Source organism: Aristolochia californica, unplaced genomic scaffold, assembly GCF_029961685.1.
Source record: "Aristolochia californica isolate CCGP_79_NKW_82.1479 unplaced genomic scaffold, dmAriCali1.0.hap1 SCAF_4, whole genome shotgun sequence".
Taxonomy (NCBI): Eukaryota; Viridiplantae; Streptophyta; class Magnoliopsida; order Piperales; family Aristolochiaceae; genus Aristolochia; species Aristolochia californica.
Genome location: NW_027182103.1, coordinates 25,044,669 through 25,063,149, shown reverse-complemented (window position 1 = coordinate 25,063,149; position 18,481 = coordinate 25,044,669).

Here is an 18,481-nt window from a genome sequence, read left to right as displayed (position 1 = left end):
CAAAACATGAATTTTCGCTTTTCCTTCATCTCGTAAACAAAAAAAGGAGATAAAAGGCAAATAAATCACTACAAACTGAAAATTTTAGAGTTTATGTATGGAAAGAATTTAAAGCAATAAACAAATGTAAGTAAATAAAATTTATTCACTCACCACAAATGAAGACAAAAGTTTCATTATCCATGTTTTGGAAATTCCACTAGTTCAACCCTCATAGCTCGGAATTTTATAAGAAAGAGATTTTTCTATTCATGTTTTAAAAAATGGATATGCATGCAAGAAACAAGTTAAAGATGCAAATGACCTATGGATGCATTCCTTTTAAAGAGAATAACATTAAATTCACAAGAGAATGTGCAGTGGGATATTTACCCGAATCAAACAAGCCATTATTTTGCCCATTAACAAAAAGCTGACCTAACGATCATAGATGATTGTAAAGTGATTTATCATGCGTAATGGGCTATATTTTTGCATGGAATGACTTATGGATTGGGAGACAACACTCTGTTAAAAATCCCCCGCCTCCCCCTTTTCCCGATGATTGCATAACCTGATATTTAAAAACTAAAAAGAGTTTACAATCCCTAAAAATTACAAACACATTTTGGAATTATCGCTCTCTACATTTGTGCATTGTGCATTTCCATTTTAGATGTATACTTTTTTCTTAAATTAGAACTTGAGTTTTCACTTTCCCTTCATCTCGTAAACAAAAAAAAGAGGTAAAAGGCAAATAGCTCACAAAAAAATGAAAATTTTAGAGTTGATGTATGGGAAGAATTTAAAGCAATAAACAAATGTAAGTGAAAAAAATTTATACCCACACCACAAATTAACACAAAAGTTTTGTTATCCAAGTTTGAGAAATTCCTTTTAGTACAACCCTAATAGCTCGGAATTTTATAAGAAAGAGATTTTTCTACACATGTTTTAAAAAATGGATATGCATGCTTGAAACATTTTCAAGATGTAAATGACCTATGGATCCAAACCTTTTAAAGAGAATAGCACTAAATTCTCAAGTGAACATGCGATGGGATATTTACACGAGTCAAACAAGCCATTGTTTTTCCCATTTACAAAAAGCTGAAGTATGGATCATTAATGATTTTAAAGTGATTTATCATGCATAAAGAGCTATATTTTTTAAGGAACGAATTATAGATTCGGAGTCAACACTCAATTAAAAATCCCCCGACTCCCCCTTTTCCCGACGATTGCAGAACCTGATATATAAAAAATAATAAGAGTTTACAATCCCTAAAAATTACAAACACTTTTTTGGAATTATCTCTCTCTACAATTTTTCATTGTGCATTTCCATTTTAGATGTATACTTTTTTCTTAAATCAAAAATTGAGTTTTCACTTGCCCTTCAACTCATAAACAAAAAAAAGAGATAAATGGCAAATAGATCACAACAAACTGAAAATTTTAGAGATTATGTTTGGAAAGAATTTAAAGCAATAAAAAAATTTAAAAAAATAAAATTATTCAGACACGACAAATGAACACAAAATTTTTGTTATCCAAGTTTGGGAAATTCAACCGTAAGAGCTTGGAATTTTATAAGAAGATTTTTTTCTACACATGTTTTAAAAAATAGATATGCATGCTTTAAACATGTTAAATATGCAAATGACCTATGGATCCAAACCTTTAAAAGAGAATAACATTAAATTCTCAAGTGTACGTGCAGTGGGATATTTACTCGAGTCAAATAAGCCATTAGTTTGCCCATTTACAAAAAGGTGACCTAACGATCATACATGATTGTAAAATGATTTATCATTTGTAATGGGTTATACTTTTGTAAAGAATGAGTTATGGATTGGGAGTCAACACTTAGTTAAAAATTCTCCGCCTCCCCCTTTTCCCGACGATTGTAGAACCTGAAATATAAAAATAAAAAGAGCATCCAATCCCTAAAAATTACAGACACTTTTTGGAATTATTTCTCTCTACTTTTGTGCATTGTCCATTTGCATTTTAAACGTATACTTTTTCTTAAATAAAAACTTGAGTTTTCACTTCCCCTTCATCTCGTAAACAAAAAAATGAGATAAAAGGCAAATAGATCAGAACAAAATGAAAATTTCAGAGTTTATGTTCGGAAACAATTTAAAACAATAAAGAAATGTAAGTAAGGAAAATTTATTCACACCCTACAAATGAACACAAATGTTTTGTTATCCAAGTTTGGGTAATTCCACGAGTTCAACCCTAATAGCTCGGAATTTTATAAGAAAGAGATTTATCTATATATGTTTTAAAAAATGGATATGCATTCTTGAAACATGTTAAATATTCAAATGACCTATGGATCCAAATATTTTAAAGAGAATATCATTAAATTCTCAAGAGAACGTGCGGTGGGATATTTACCTTAGTCAAACAAGCCATTATTTTGCCTATTTACAAAAAGCTGACCTAACGATCATAGGTGATTGTAAAGTGATTTATCATGCGTAACGGGCTATATTTTTGTTTGGAATGACTTATGGATTGGGAGTCAACACTCAGTTAAAAATCCCCCACCTCCCCCTTTTCCCGACTATTGAAGAACGTGACATATAAATACTAAAAGAGTTTACAATCCCGAAAAATTACAAACACTTTTTGGAATTATCTCTCTCTACATTTGAGCAATGGGCATTTCCATTTTACATTTATACTTTTTTCTTAAATAAAAACTTGATTTTTCACTTTCCCTTCATCTCGTAAACAAAAAAAGAAATAAATGGCAAATAGATCACAACAAAATGAAAATTTTAGAGTTTATGTATGGAAATAATTTAAAGCAATAAACAAAAGTAAGTAAAGAAAATTTATTCACACACCACAAATGAGCACAAAAGTTTTGTTTTCCAAGTTTGGGAAATTCCACTAGTTCAACCCTAATAGCTCGGAATTTTATAAGAAAGAGATTTTTCTACAGATCTTTTAAAAAATGGATACGCATGCTTGAAATATGTGGTAGATGCAAGTGACCTATGGATCCAAACCTTTTAAAGAGAATAACATTAGATTCTCAAGTGAACGTGTGGTGGGACATTTACCCTATTAAAAAAAGCCATTATTTTGCCCATTTAAAAAAAGCTGACCTAACGATTATAGGTTATTGTAAAATGTTTTATCATGCATAACGGGCTATATTTTTTTAAGAAATGACATATGGATTGGGAGTCAACACTCAGTTAAAAATCCCCCGCCTCCCCCTTTTATCGAAGATTGTTGAACCTGATATATAAAAACTAAAAAGAGTTTACAATCCCAAAAAATTACAAACACTTTTAGGAATTATCTCTCTCTATATTTCTGCATTTTTCATTTCCATTTTAGATGTATACTTTTTTCTTAAATGTAAACTTGAGTTTTCACTTTCCCTTCATCTCGTAAACCAAAAACAGAGATAAAAAGGAAATAGATCACAACAAACAGAAAATTTTAGAGTTTATGTATGGAAGGAATTTAAAGAAATATACAAAAGTAAGTAAAGAAAATTTATTCACACACCACAAATGAATACAAAATTTTTGTTATGCAAGTTTGGGAAATTCCATTACTTCTACCGTAATACCTCTGAATTTTATAAGAAAGCATTTTTCTACAAATATTTATAAAAAAGGATATGCATGCTTGAAACATGTTAAAGATTCAAATGACCAATGGATCCAAACCTTTTAAAGAGAATAACACTACATTCTCAAGTGAACGTGCAGTGGGATATTTACCAGAGTCAAACAAGCCATTATTTTGCCCATTTACAAAAAGCTGAACTAAGGATCATAGATGATTGTAAAGAGATTTATTATACGTAACGGACTATATTTTTGTAAGGAATTACTTATGGATTGGGAGTCAACACTCAGTTAAAAATCCCCCTCCTATCCCATTTCCCGACGTCTCCAGAACTTAATATATAAAAACTAAAAAGAGTTTACAATCCCTAAGAATTACAGGCACTTTTTGGAATTATAACTCTCTACATTTGTGCATTGTGCATTTCCATTTTAGATCTATACTTTTTTCTTAAATCAAAACTTGAGTTTTCACTTTCCCTTCTTCTCGTATACAAAAAAAAAACAGATAAAAGGAAAAAAGACCACAACAAAACAAAAAATTTTGAGTTTATGTAAGTAAGGAATTTCAAGAAATATAAAAATTTAAGTAAAAGAAAATTTATTCACACACCACAAATGAACACAAAACTTTTGTTATCCATGTTTAGGAAATTCCACTAGTTCAACCCTATTAGCCCGAAATTTTATAAGAAAGAGATTTTTCTACACATGTTTTAAAAAATGGATATGCATGATTGAAATAAGTTAAATATGCAAATGACCTATGGATCCAAACCTTTTAAAGAGAATAACATTAAATTCTCAAGTGAATGTCCGGTGGGATATTTACCCGAGTCAAACAAGTCATTATTTTCCTATTTACAAAAAGCTGACCAAACGATCGTAGATGATTGTAAAGTGATTTATCATGTGTAACGGGTTATATTTTTGTAAGGAATGACTTATGGATTGGGAGTCAACACTCAGTTAAAAATCCCCCTCCTATCCCATTTCCCGACGATTCCAGAACTTAATATATAAAAACTAAAAAGAGTTTACAATCCCTAAAAATTACTTACACTTTTTGGAATTATCTCTCTCTAAATTTATGCATTGTGCATTTCCATTTTAGATTTATACTTTTTTCTTCAATAAAAACTTGAGTTTTCACTTCCTTTCATCTCGTCAACAAAAAAAAAAGAGATAAAAGGCAAATAGATCACAACAAAATAAAAATCTTAGAGTTTATGTATGGAAAGTATTTAAAGAAATAAAAAAATGTATGTAAATAAAATTTATTCACACAACACAAATGAACACAAAAGTTTTGTTATCCAAGTTTGGGAAATTCCACTAGTTCAACCCTAATAGTTGGAATTTTATAAGAAATAGATTTTTCTACACATGTTTTAAAAAATTGATATGCATGTTTGAAACACGTTCAAGATGCAAATGACCTATGGATCTAAACCACTTAAAGAGAATAACATTAAATACTCAAGTGAACATGCACTGGGATATTTACCTGAGTCAAACAAGCCATTATTTTGCCCATTTACAAAAAGCTTACCGAACGATCATAGATGATTGTAAAGTGATTTATCATGTGTAGCGGGCTATATTTTTGTATGGAATGACTTGTGGATTCGGAGTCAACACTCAGGTTAAAATCCCCCACCACCCCCTTTTCCCGACAATATTTGAACCTGATATATAAAAACTAAAAAATTTTACAATCCCTAAAAATTTCACACACTCTTTGGAATTATCTCTCTCTAAATCTGTGCATTGTGCATTTTCATTTTAGATGTATACTTTTTTCTTAAATCAAAACTTGAGTTTTTACTTTCCCTTCATCTCGGAAACAAAAAAAGAGATAAAAGGAAAATAGATCACAACAAAATGAAAATTTTAGAGTCAATGTATGGAAGAATTTCTTGCAATAAACAAATGAGAGTAGAGAAAATTTATTCACACACCACAAATGAACACAAAACTTTTGTGATCCAACTTTGGGAAATTCCACTAGTTCAACCTTAATAGCTCTGAAATTAAAAAGAAAGTGATTTTTCTACACATGTTTTAAAAAATGGATATGCATGCTTGAAACGTGTTAAAGATGTAAATCGCATATGGATCCAAACCTTTTAAAGAGAATAACATTAAATTCTCAAGTGAACGTGCAGTGGGATATTTACCCGAGTGAAACAAGCCATTATTTTACCCATCAACAAAAAGCTGAACGAAGGATCATAGTTGATTGTATAGTGATTTATCATGTGTAACGGGCTATATTTTTGTAAGGAGTGACTTATGCATTGGGAGTCAACACTCAGTTAAAAATCCCTCGCCTCCCCCATTTCCCAACGATTGCAGAACCAAATATATAAAAACTAAAAAGAGTTACAATCCCTAAAAATTACAAACACTTTTAGGAATTGTCTCTCTCTAAATTTTTGCATTGTTCATTTCCATTTAAGATGTATACTTTTTTCTTAACTCAAAACATGAGTTTTCACTTTTCCTTCATCCAGTAAACAAAAAAAAGAGATAAAGGCAAATAGATCACAACAAACTGAAAATTTTAGAGTTTATGTATGGAAAGAATTCAAAGCAATAAACAAATGTAAGAAAAGAAAATTTATTCACACACCACAAATGAACACAAAAGTTTCGTTATCCAAGTTTGGGAAATTCCACTAGTTCAACCCTCATAGCTCGGAATTTTATAAGAAAGAGATTTTTCTACACATGTTTTAAAAAATGGATATGCATGCTTGAAACATGTTCAAGATGAAAATGACCTATGGATCCAAATCTTTTAAAGAGAATAACATTAAATTCTCAAGTGAACGCGCGATGGGATATTTACCCGAGTCAAACAAGCCATTGTTTTGCCAATTTACAAAAAGCTGGACAAAGGATCATAGATGATTGTAAAATGATTTATCAATCGTAAACGGCTATATTTTTGCAAGGAATGACTTATAGATTGGGAGTCAACACTAAGTTAAAAATCCCCCGCCTCCCCTTTTTCCCGACGATTGCAGAACCTAAAATATAAAAACTTAAAAGAGCTTTCAATCCCTAAAAATTACAGACACTTTTTGGAATTATCTCTTTCGACTTTTGTGCATTTTCCATTTCCATTTTAAACGTATACTTTTGTCTTAAATAAAAACTAGATTTTTCACTTCCCGTTCATCTCGTAAACAAAAAAAAGAGATAAACGGCAAATAGATCACAACAAAATGAAAATTTTAGACTTTATGTATGGAAACAATTTAAAGCAATAAACAAATGTAAGTAAAGAAAATTTATTCACACCCTACAAATGAACACAAATGTTTTGTTATCCAAGTTCGGGTAATCCGACTAGTTCAACCCTAATTGCTCGGAATTTTATAAGAAAGAGATTTATCTATATACGTTTTAAAAAATGGATATGCTTGCTTGAAACATGTTAAATATGGAAATGACCTATGTATCCATATCTTTTCATGAGAATAACATTAAATTCTCAAGAGAACGTGCAGTGGGATATTTACCTGAGTCAAACAAGCCATTATTTTGCCCATTTACAATAAGTTGACCTAACGATCATAGATGATTGTAAAGTGATTTATCATGCGTAACGGGCTATGTTTTTGTATGGAATGACTTATGGATTATCAGTCAACACTCAGTTAAAAATCCCCCGCCTCCCCCTTTTCCCGACTATTGAAGAAATAAATATATAAATACTAAAAAGAGTTTACAATCCCGAAAAATTACAAACACTTTTTAAAATTATCTCTCTCTACATTTGAGCATTGTGCATTTCCATTTTAGATGTATACTTTTTTCTTAAATAAAAATTTCAGTATTCACTTTCCCTTCATCTTGTAAACAAAAAAAAAGAATTTATGTATGGAAATAATTTAAAGCAATAAAAAAATGTAAGTAAAGAAAATTTATTCACACACCACAAATGAACACAAAAGTTTTGTTTTCCAAGTTTGGGAAATTCCACTAGTTAAACCCTAATAGCTCGGAATTTTATAAGAAAGAAATTTTTCTACAGATCTTTTAAAAAATGGATATGCATGCTTGAAATATGTGATAGATGAAAATGACCTATGGATCCAAACCTTTTACAGAGAATAACATTAAATTCTCAAGTGAACGTGCGGTGGGATATTTACCTGAGTCAAAAAAGCCATTATTTTGCCCATTTTAAAAAAGTTGACCTAACGATTATAGGTGATTGCAAAGTGATTTATCATGCATAACGGGCTATACTTTTGTAAGAAATGATTTATGGATTGGGAGTCAACACTCAGTTAAAAATCCCCGCCTCCCCCTTTCCACGAAGATTGCTGAACATGATATATAAAAACTAAAAAGAGTTTACAACCCCAAAAAATTACAAACACATTTTAGAATTATCTCTCTCTATATTTGTGCATTTTGCATTTATATTTTAGATGTATACTTTTTTCTTAAATCAAAACTTGAGTTTTCACTTTCCCTTCGTCTCGAAAACAGAAAAAAGAGATAAAAGGCAAATAGATCACAACAAACTGAAAATTTTAGAGTTTATGTAAGGAGGGAATTTAAAGCAATATACAAAATAAAGAAAAGAAAATTTATTTACACACCACATTCAAATACAAAATTTTTGTTATCCAAGTTTGGGAAATTTCACTACTTCAACCGTAGTAGCTCTGAATTTTATAAGAGAGCGATTTTTCTTCATATATTTTAAAAAATGGATATGCTTGCTTGAAACATGTTCAAGATGCAAATGACCTATGGATCCAAACCTTTTAAAGAGAATAACACTAAATTCTCAAGTGAACGTGCGGTGGGATATTTACCCGAGTCAAACAAGCCATTAACTTGGCTATTTACAAAATGTTGCACTAAGGGTCATAGATGATTGTAAAGAGATTTATTATGCATAACGGGATATAATTTTGTAAGGAATCACTTATGGATTGGGAGTCAACACTCAGTTAAAAATCCCCCGCCACCCCCTTTTCCCGACGATTGCAGAACCTGATATATCTAAACTAAAAAGAGTTTACAATCCCTAAAAATTACAGGCACTTTCATGAATTATGTCTCTCTAATTTGTGCATTGTGCATTTCAATTTTAGATATATACTTTTTTCTTAAATCAAAACTTGAGTTTTCACTTTCCCTTCATCTCATAAACAAAAAAAAGAGATTAAATTCAAATTGATCACAACAAACTGAAAATTTTAGAGTTTATTAATGGAAAGAATTTAAAGCAATAAACAAATGTAAGTAAAGAAAATTTATTCACACACCACAAATGAACCCGAAAGTTTTGTTATCCAAGTTTGGGAAATTCCACTAGTTCAACCCTAATAGCTCAGAATTTTATAAGAAAGAGATTTTTCTACACATGTTCTAAAAAATGTATATGCATGCTTGGAACATGTTAAAGATGCAAATGACCTATGGATCCAAACCTTTTAAAGAGAATAATATTAAATTCTCAAGTGAACGTGGGGTGGGATATTTACTTGAGTCAAATCAGCGTTTATTTTGCCCATTTACAAAAAGCAGACCTGACGATCATAGATGATTGTAAATTTATTTATCATGTGTAATGGGCTATATTTTTGTAATGAAGAACTTATCCCCTGCCACCCCCTTTTCCCGACGATTGCAGAACCTGATATTTAAAAACTAAAAAGAGTTTACAATCCCTAAAAATTATAGGCACTTTTTGGAATTATCTCTCTCTACATTTGTGGATTGTGCATTTCCATTTTAGTTGTATACTTTTTTCTTAAATCAAAACTTGAGTTTTCACTTTCCCTTCATCTCGTCAACAAAAAAAGATATAAAAGGAAAAAAGATCACAACAGAAAAAAATATTTTGAGTTTATGTACGTAAAGAATTTCAAGAAATTAAAAAATGAAAGTGAAGAAAATTTATTCAAATACCAGAAAAGAACTCAAAACTTTTGCTATCCAAGTTTAGGAAATTCCACTAGTTCAACCGTATTAGCTCAAAATTTTATAAGAAAGAGACTTTTCTACACATGTTTTAAAAAATGGATGTGCATGATTTAAATAAGTTAAAAATGCAAATGACCTTTGGATCCAAACCTTTTAAAGAAAATAACATTAAATTCTCAAGTGAACGTCCGGTGGGATATTTACCAGAGTCAAACAAGCCATTATTTTCCTATTTACAAAAAGCTGACCTAACGATTGTAGATGATTATAAAATGATTTATCATGTAAAGGGTTATATTTTTGTAAGGAATGGCTTATGGATTGGGAGTCAACACTCGGTTAAAAATCCCCCTCCTACCCCTTTTCCCGACGTTTTCTGACCTTAATATATAAAAACTAAAAAGAGTTTACAATCCCTAAAAATTACTGACACTTTTTTGGAATTATCTCTCTCTACATTTGTTCATTGTGCATTTCCATTTTATATGTGTACTTTTTTCTTCAATAAAAACTTAAGTTTTCACTTTCCTTTCATCTTGTAAACAAAAAAAAAGTGATAAAAGGCAAATAGATCACAACAAAATAAAAATTTTAGAGTTTATGGATGGAATGTATTTAAAGCAATAAACAAATGTATGTAAAGAAAATTTATTCACACACCACAAATGAACACAAAACTTTTGTGATCCAAGTTTGGGAAATTCCACTATTTCAACCCGGAATTTTATAAGTAAGAGATTTTTCAACACATGTTTTTAAAAATGAATATGCATGATTGAGACATGTTAAAGATGCAAATCACCTATGGATCCAAACCTTTTAAAAAGAATAACATTAAATTCTCAAGTCAAGATGCGGTGGGGTATTTACTCGAGTCAAACAAGCCATTATTTTGCCCAATTACAAAAAACTCACCTAACGATCATAGATCATTGTATAGTGATTTATCCTATGTAATGGGCTATATTTTTTTAAGGAATGACTTATGGATTGGTAGTCAACACTGAGTTAAAAATCCCCCACCTCCCCCTTTTGCCAACAAATGCAGAACATGCTATATAAAAACTAAAAAGTATTTACAATCCCTAAAAATTACAGACAGTCTTTCGAATTATCTCTCACTAAATTTGTGCATTGTTCATTTCCATTTTATATGCATACTTTTTTCTTAAATCAAAACTTGAGTTTTCACTTTTCCTTCATCTCAGATACAAAAAAAAAAAAAGAGATAAAAGGCAAACACATCACATCAAAATGAAAATTTTAGAGTTTATGTAAGGAAATAATTTAAAGCAATAAACAAATGTAAGTAAAGAAATTTTATTTACACACCACAAATGAACACAAAAGTTATGTTATTCAAGTTTTGGAATTTCCACTAGTTCAACCCTAATAGCTCGGAATTTTAAAAGAAAGAGATTTTTCTACACATGTATTAAAAAATGGATATACATGCTTGAAACTGGTTAAAAAAGCAAATGACCTATAGATCCAAACATTTTAAAAAGAGTAACATAAACTTCTCAAGTGAACGTGGGGAGGGATCTTTACCCAAGTCAAACAAGCTATTATTTTGCCCATTAACAAAAAGTTGACCTAACGATCATAGATGATTGTAAAGTGATTTATCATGTGTAACGGGCTATATTTTTGTAAGGATTGACATATGGATTGGGAGTCAACACTCAGTTAAAAATCCCCACCTCCCCCTTTTCCCGATGATTGCAGAACCTGATATATAAAAACTAAAAATAGTTTACAATCCCTAAAAGTTATAGAAACGTTTTGTAATTATCCCTCTATACATTTGTGCATTGTGCATTTCCATTTTAGTTGTAAACTTTTGTCTTAAATAAAAACTTGAGTTTTCACTTTCCCTTGATCTCGTACACAAAAAAAGTGATAAAAGACAAATATATCACAACAAAATGAAAATTTTAGAGTTTATATATGAATAAAATTTAAGGCACTAAACAAATGTAATTAAAGAAAATTTATTCACACAACACAAATGAACACAAAATTTTTGTTATCCAAGTTTGGGTAATTCCACTTGGTCAACCCTAATAGCTCGAAATTTTATAAGAAAGAAATTTTTCTACACATGTTTTAAGAAATGGATATGCAAACCTTAAACGTGTTAAAGTTTCAATTGACTTATGGATCAAATCCTTTTAAAGAGAATAACATTAAATTCTCAAGTGAACATGCGGTGGGATATTTAACCTAGTCAAACAAGCCATTATTTTGCCCATTTCCAAAAAACTAACCTTACGATCATAGATAATTGTAAAGTGATTTATCATGTGTAACGGGCTATATTTTAGTAAGGAATGACTTATGGATTGGTAGTCAACACTCAGTTAAAAATCCCCCACCTCTCCCTTTTCTCGACGATTCTAGAACCTTGATATATAAAAACTAAAAAGATTTTACAATCCCTAAAAATTTACTGACACTTTTTGAATTATCTCTCTCTACATTTGTGCGTTGTGTATTTCCATTTTAGCTATATACTTTTTTCTTAAATACAAACTTGAGTTTTCACTTTCCCTTCATCTCTTGAACAAAAAAAAAAAAAAAATGGATAAAAGGCAAAAAGATCACAACAAAATGAAAATTTTAGAGTTTATTTATGGAAAGAATTTAAAGAAATAAACAAATGGAAGTAAATAAAATTTATTCACTCACCACTAATGAACAAAAAACTTTTGTTATCCAAGTTTGGGAAATTCAACTAGTTCAACCCCAAGAACTCGGAATTTGATAAGAAAGAGATTTTACTACACATGTTTTAAAAAATGGATATTCATGCTTGAAACATGTTAAAGATTCAAATGACCTATGGATCCAAACCTTTTAAAGAGAATAACATTAAATTCTCGTGTGAACGTGTGGTGGGATATTTACCCGAGTCAAACAAGCCATTATTTTGCCCATTTACAAAAAGCTGACCTAACAATCATATAAGATTGTAAAGTGATTTATCAGGCGTAACGTGCAATATTTTTTTAAGGAATGACTTATGGATTGGGAGACAACACTAAGTTAAAAATCCCCTGCCTCCCCCTTTTCTCGAAGATTGCAGAACTTGATATGTAAAAACTAAAAAGAGTTTACATTCTCTAAAAATTAAAAACACATTTTAGGATTATCACTCTCTACATTTGTTCAATTTGAACTTTCATTTTATATGTATACTTTTACTTAAATCAAAACTTGAGTTTTCAATTTCCCTTCATCTTGCAAACAAAAAATAGAGATAACAGGCAAATAGATCACAACAAAATGAAAATTTTAGAGTTTATGTATCGAAGAATTTAAAGAAATAAAAAAATGTACGAAAAGAAAATTTATTTACACATCACAAATGAACACAAATTTTTTGTAATCCACGCTTTGGTAATTCCACTAGTTCAACCCTAATAGAACAAAATTTTATAAGAAAGAGATTTTTCTACACTAGTTTTAAAAAATGGATACGAATGCTTGAAACATGTTAAACATGCAAAAGACCTATGGATCCAAACCTTTTAAAGAGAATAACATTTAACTTCTCAAGTGAACGTGTGGTGGGATATTTACTCGAGTCAAACAAGCCATTATGTTGCCCATTTACAAAAAGCTGACCTAACGATCATAGATGATTGCAAAGTGATTTATCATGTGTAACGAGCTATATTTTTGTGAGGGATGACTTATTCATTGGGAGTCAGAACTTAGTTAAAAATTCCCCGCCTCCCCCTTTTCCCGACGATTGCAGAACGTGATATATAAAACCTAAAAAGAGTTTACAATCCCTAAAAATTACAGAAACTTTGTGGAATTATCACTCTCAAAATTTTTGCATTGTGCATTTCCATTTTATATGTATACTTTTTTTCTTACATGAAAACTTGAGTTTTCACTTTCCCTTCATCTCGTAAAAGAAAAAAAGAGATAAAAGGAAAATAGATTACAACAAAATGAAAATTTTAGGGCTTATGTATGGAAAGAATTTGAAGCAATAAACAAATGTAAGTAAAGAAAATTTACTCACACAATACAATTGAACACAAAATTTTTGTTATTCAAGTTTTGTTAATTCCACTTGTTCCACCCTAATAGCTCGGAATTTTATAAGAAAGAGATTTTTCTACACACGTTTTAAAAAATGGATATGCATGCTTGAAACATGTTCAAGATTCAAATGACCTTGGATCCAAAACTTATAAAAAGCAGACCTAACGATCATAGATTATTGTAAACTGATTTATCATGTGTAACGAGCTATATTTTTGTAAGAAATGACTTATGGATTGGGAGTCAGCACCCAGTTAAAAATCCCCCGCCTCCCCCTTTTCCTGATGTTTGCAGAACTCGATATATAAGAACTAAAAAGTGTTTACAATCCCGAAAAATTACTATCACTTTTTGAAATTATCTCTCTCTACATTTGTGCATTGTGCATTTCATTTTTTGATGTATACTTTTTTCTTAAACAAAAACAAAAAGATAAAAGGCAAATACATTAAACAAAATGAAAATTTTAGAGTTTTTGTATGGAACAAATTTAAAGAAATAAAAAAATGTAAGTGAAGAAAATTTATTGACACACCACAAATAAACACAAAACTTTTGTTATCCAAGTTTGGGAAATTCCACTAGTTCAACCCTAATAGCTCGGAATTTTATAAGAAAGAGATTTTTCTACACATGTTTTAAAAAATGGATATGCATGCTTCAAACATGATAAAGATGCAAATGACCTATGGATCCAAACCTTTTAAAGAGAATAACATTAAATTCTCAAGTGAACGTGCGGTGGGATATTTACCCGAGTCAAAAAAGCCATTATTTTGCCCATTTACAAAAATCTGACCTAACGATCATAGATGATAGTAAAGTGATTTATCATGTGTAACGGGCCATATTTTTGTATGGAATGACTTATGGATTTGGAGTCAACACTCAGTTTAAAATCCCCCACCATCCCCTTTTCCTGACAATTGTAGAACCTGATATATAAAAACTAAAAACAGTTTACAATCCCTAAAAATTACTAAAAATTTTTGGAATTTTCTCTCTCTAAATTTTTGCATTTTGCATTTTCATTTTAGAGGTACACTTTTTTCTTAAATCAAAACTTGAGGTTTCACTTTCCCTTCATCTCTGAAACAAAAAAAATAAAAGAGATCAAAGGCAAATAGATCACAACAAAATGAAAATTTTAGAGTCTCAATGTATGGAATAATTTCTAGAAATAAACAAATGTGAGTACATAAAATTTATTCACACACCACAAATGAACACAAAACTTTTGTGTTCCAACTTTGGGAAATTCCACTAGTTCAACCCTAATTGCTCGAAATTTTGTAAGAAAGAGATTTTTCTACACATGTTTTAAAAAATGGATATGCATGATTGAAACATATTAAAGATGCAAATCACCTTTGGATCCAAACCTTTTAAAGAGAACAACATTAAATTCTCAAGTGAACGTGCGGTGGGATATTTACCCGAGTCAAACAAGCCATTATTTTGCCCATTTACAAAAAGCTGACCTAACGATCATAGATGATTGTAAAGTGATTTACCATGTGTAACGGGCTATATTTTTGTAAGGAATGACTTAAGGATTTGAAGTCAACACTCAGTTTAAAATCCCCCACCTCCCCCTTTTCCCGACATTTGCATAGCCAGATATATAAAAACTAAAAAGAGTTTACAATCCCTAAAAATTATGAACACTTTTTTTAATTATCTCTCTCTAAATTTGTGCATTATGCATTTTCATTTTAGATGTATACTTTTTTCTTAAATCAAAACTTGAGTTTTCACTTTCCCTTCATCTCGGAAAAAAAAAAGAGATAAAAGGCAGATAGATCATAACAAAATGAAAATAGTAGAGTCAACGTATTGGAAGAATTTAAAGAAGTAAGCAAATGTAAGTAAAGAAAATTTATTCATACACCACAAATGAACACAAAAGTTATGTTATCCAATTTTCGGAAATTTGACTAGTTCAACCCTAATTGCTCGGGAATTTTATAAGAAAAAGATTTTTCTACACATGTTTTAAAAAATGGATATGCATGCTTGAAACATGTTAAATATGGAAATGACGTATGGATCCAAACCTTTTAAAGAGAATCACATTAAATTCTCAAGTGAACATGCAGTGGGATATTTACTCGAGTCACACAAGCCATTATTTTGAAAATTTACAAAAAGCTGACCTAACGATCATAAATGATTGTAAAGTGATTTATCATGTGTACCGGTCTATATTTTTGTAAGGAATGACTTAGAGATTGGGAGTCAACACTCAAATAAAAATCCCCTGCCTCCCCCTATTCCTGACGATTGCAAAACCTGATATATAATTATTAAAAAGCGTTGACAATCTCTAAAAATTACAGAAACTTTTTGGAATTTTCTCTCTCCACATTTTTGCATTGTGCATTTCAGTTTTAGATGTATTCTTTTTCTTAAATCAAAACTTGAGTTTTCACTTTCCCTTCATCTCGTAAAAGAAAAAAGAGATAAAAAGAAAATAGATCACAACAAAATGAAAATTTAGAGCTTATGTATGGAAAGAATTTAAAGCAATAAAAAAATTTAAGTAAAGAAAATTTATTTACACACCACAAATGAACACAAAACTTTTGTTATCCAAGTTTGGGAAATTCCACTATTTCAACCCTAATAGCACAGAATTTTATAAGAAACATATTTTTCTACACAAGTTTTAGAGAATGGATATGCATGCTTGAAACATATTAAAAATGAAAATCACCTATGGATACAAACCATTTAAAGAGAATAACATTAAATTCTCAAGTGAACGTGCGGTGGGATTTTTACCCGAGTCAAACAAGCCATTATTTTGCCCATTTAAAAAAATCTGACCTAACGATCATAGATGATTGTAAAGTGATTTATCATTCGTAACGGGCTATATTTTTGTAAGGAATGACTTAGGGATTGGGAGTCAACACTCAAGTAAAAATCGTCTGCCTTCCCCTTTTCCCGATGATTGCAGAACCTGACATATAATTACTAAAAAGAGTTAACATTCCCTAAAAATTACAGAAACTTTTTTGAAATATCTTTCTCTACATTTGTGCAGTGTGCATTTCCATTTTATACGTCTACTTTTTTCTTAAATCAAAACTTGTGTTTTCACTTTCCCTTCATCTCGCAAAAGAAAAAAGAGATAAAAGGAAAATAGATCACAAAAAAATGAAAATTTGGAGTTTTTGTATGGAAAGAATTTAAAGCAATAAACTAATTTAAGTAAAGAAAATTTATTCACACAACACAAATGAACAGAAAATTTTTCCTATGCAAGTTTGGGTAATTCCACTTGTTCAACCCAAATAGCACGGAATTTTATAAGCAAGATATTTTTCAACACATGTGTTAAAAAATGGATATGCATGCTTGAAACATGTTAAAGATTCAAATGACCTGGGATCCAAACCTTTTCAAGAGAACAACATTAAATTCTCAAGTGAACTTGCGGAGGGATATTTAACCGAATCAAACAAGCCATTATTTTGCCCATTAACAAAAAGTTGACCTAACGATATTATATGATTTTAAAGTGATTTATCATATGTAACGGGCTATATTTTTGTAACGAATGACTTATGGATTGGAAGTCAACACTCAGTTAAAAATCCCCCGCCTCCCCCTTTTCCCGACGATTGCAAAACCTGATATGTAAAAACTAAAAAGTGCTTACAATCCTTAAAAATTACTGACACTTTTTGGAATTATCACTCTCTAAATTTGTGCATTGTGCATTTCCATTTTAGATATATACACTTTTCTTAAATACAAACCTGAGTTTTCACTTTCCTTTCATCTCGTAAACAAAAAAAAGATAAAAAAAGGCAAATAGATCACACCAAAATGAAATATTTAGAGTTTATGTATGGAACGAATTTAAAGAAATAAACAAATGTAAGCAAAGAACTTGAGTTTTCACTTTCCCTTCATTTTAGATGTATACTTTTTTCTTAAATCAAAACTTGAGTTTTCACTTTCCCTTCATCTCAGATACAAAAAAAAAAAAGAGATTAAAGGCAAATAGATCACAAAAAAATGAAAATTTTAGAGTCTATGCATGGAAAGAATTTAAAGCAATAAACAAATGTAAGTAGAGAAAATTTATTCACACCCCACAAATGAACACAAAAGTTATGTTATCCAAGTTTGGAAAATTCCACTAGTTCAACCGTAATAGCTCAGAATTTTATAAGAAAGTGATTTTTCTACAAATGTTTTAAAAAATGGATATGCATGCTTGAAACCTATTAAAGATGCAAATGACCTATGGATCCGAAACTTTTAAAGAGAATAACATTAACTTCTCAAGTGAACGTGCGGTGGGATATTTACCCAAGTCAAACAAGCCATTATTTTGCCCATTTTCAAAAAGCTGACCTAACGATCATAGATGATTGTAAAGTGATTTATCCTGTGTAACGGGCTATATTTTTCGAAGGAATGACTTTTGGATTGGGAGTCAACACTGAGTTAAAAATCCCCCGCCTCCCCCTTTTTTCGACGATTGCTGAATCTTATATATAAAAACTAAAAAGAGTTTACAATCCCTAAAAATTGCTAACACTTTTTGGAATTATCTCTCTCTACATTTGTGCATTGTGCATTTCAATTTTAGACGTATACTTTTTTCTTTAATACAAACTTGAGATTTCACTTTCCTTTCATCTCGTAAAGAAAAAAAAGTGATAAAAGGCAAATAGATCACAACAAAATGAAAATTTTAGAATTTAAGTATGGAAAAAATTTAAAGGAATAAAAAAACCTAAGTAAAGAAAATTTATTCACACACCACAAATGAACACAAAACTTTTGTTATCCATGTTTTGGAAATTCCACTAGTTGAACCCTAATAGCACGGAATTTTATAAGAAACAGATTTTTCT